Source organism: Sciurus carolinensis, chromosome 10 (genome assembly GCF_902686445.1).
Source record: "Sciurus carolinensis chromosome 10, mSciCar1.2, whole genome shotgun sequence".
Lineage (NCBI taxonomy): Eukaryota > Metazoa > Chordata > Mammalia > Rodentia > Sciuridae > Sciurus > Sciurus carolinensis.
The window spans coordinates 19,848,546-19,850,918 of NC_062222.1; the positions used below are offsets into that span (position 1 = coordinate 19,848,546).

Sequence of the window (2,373 nt, forward strand, 5' to 3'; positions counted from 1 at the left end):
ATAACTAAAATTTGCCTCTACTGGAAGCTAAAGTGAATAGATAAATTTATACTTGTGATGTTATCATTTTCAGATAATTTGACCAGTACAATAAAATGGACTTAATAAGGAAGTACATTAAGACAAATTAAAGGGGTTAAATAAATATAATATTACTGATTTTATGCTATAAATGCCACTGAAAGAGGACAGGCTTTCTTTAGCTTTGGGACAATATACTTGTGAATTATATTCACAGTTCCTATTACAAACTTTAAATGAAAATCCCCCATTATCTTTTCTTCTCAAACAACCAATCAAAAAAATACTAATTTCTAGCTTTCCTGCCAATTCCATTCATCTCTTTTTGTGGGTCTCTTTGTAATACAGAAACTCTGTAATTAACACATATAAATTATTTAGTCAAGTATAATGATACATTTACTTAATAACCCGTAAGTATCTTCAATGTTTTTACTAGAAATTTTCTTCTCAATAAGCTTATTGCAACTCTGGTTTTCTGAGCTTTCTAAACCAATCCAAGATATACATGTGGATAGATGGGAGAGTGTATATTTTCCTCATCCCTAATGATCTTCCTCATAATTACAGATGAAATTTGAACCATAACCTTTACCCTTTCAGATAGGGGGAAACAAATAAGGAAGGGAAGGAGGGTGGGAGGGAGGGACCTGGTCTACAGTGCGCAAGGATGTGGTTCAATAAAATCCTACACTGCTGTTTTTCTTAACCAAACTACCAACTGATAAGAAATACAGTCAGTCTTCTGTGAACTTGGGACCTTCATCTGTAGATTCAACCAACTGTGGATTGAAAATATTGTTTTTGTTGCATTTTATACATGGACATTTTTCTTGTTATTATTCCCTAAACAATGAAGTATAACCATTTACCTTGTGTTTGCACTGTACTAAGAATTAGAAGTAATTTAGAGGTGATTTAAGTACATAGGATGATGTGCAAATACTATGCCATTTTATGAAAGAAACTTGACCACCTGCAGATTTTAGAACAAATCCCTTACTGATACAGAGGGATAGCTGTATTCTTACATGCCCACAGATGTCAAGAACATTATGTACACTGAATTTTCTTAACCTATAGACTATCTCTAGGGAAAAAGTCAATACTGTCCTCATTTTGCAGATAAGTAAACTGCAGTTCAAATAACTTATACAAGGCCACAAATAAAAGTAGTCAATTCCAGTTTAGTCCGTCTTAAAAATCAGAGATGTTTCTCCACTAATCTACAACTCAGAATGAAAAAGTATACAACATATTAAAACACAGGAAGATAACTGACTTTTGTTCCCAATTCTCTGGTTCTTTGTTTGCCACTGCCACAGCCTACATTTTAGAGCTAAATAAATACTCCAAAGTGTTCTATACATGAAAGTGCCTCATAGCTGAAGCTGACTGAAGCTCAATCCAAAGATACAAACATTTCCTCTACATTAGAGTTTATAATAGACTACCACATCCAGTCTCCCTCTCTCCCTGTTCCTCCCTCTCTTTCCCTCTTCCTTCCTTTCTTCTTCTCTCCTATTCTCCCTCTCCCTGGTTATACCTTTGAGGATGAACGAAGCCTCAGAAAACAAGATAGTAAAACATTTTGAAATCTTTAATAACCCATAGGTTGACAAAGTCCACATAAACATAAAAAAAAACTCTTCAACTGAACTGTCCCTTCTCAGAGGTCATGATGGGCAGCAAGAAAGTATCTGCCAGCAGGATCCTTCAGGCAGTCAAGCCACATACCCCATCAATAGCATTAACTCCTGAACCCAGTGCATCAGAAGTTTGGACATCAGCAAGGAGATCTGCAATTTCTCAGCATCCTAAGGGAAGTCAGTCAGAAGATTTGCTGACACACCCAGTCTACCAGACATTACAGAAAGAGTAAAAACTGCCTCAGAAATCCAGAAGGAAACTTGAATCTTGAGAAGTGGAATTTATTCAATGTGGAGTTCCAGAATGATTATGGTGGCTACTAATTTGTCATCAGACAAAAGAACAGTCATTATAATGAAGAACTTCAAAAGTGACAAGTGACAAATTGCATATTAAATAGTTTAAACATTTATCAAAACAGAAATATAGAAAATTTAGATCAATACTTGTTTTCCCTTGGTCAGCTTCTCCACAAGTTTCTCTAATTGTTTATGTACTTTAGACTTTTTAAACTTTTTTTAAATGTTGTCATTAATTTACTCTTTTATCATCAAGTATTACCAGTGATGTGCTATAAAAAGTTTACAATGATTAGCAAACTATCATAGATTTCCCATAATTTCACTTTACTTTTTTCTTTTTTTTTAAGACAGGGAAAGAATTTTTCAGGCAGAATTACTTTAGGTAAGTAAGTTCCTGAAA

The 2,373-nt window shown here is 34.2% G+C and overlaps 1 pseudogene; it reads left to right on the forward strand.

The window, feature by feature from the left end:
• Nucleotides 1–1,699: 1,699 nt before the first annotated feature.
• On the forward strand, nucleotides 1,700–1,978 carry LOC124994350 (alpha-ketoglutarate dehydrogenase component 4-like; annotated as a pseudogene).
• Nucleotides 1,979–2,373: the final 395 nt, after the last annotated feature.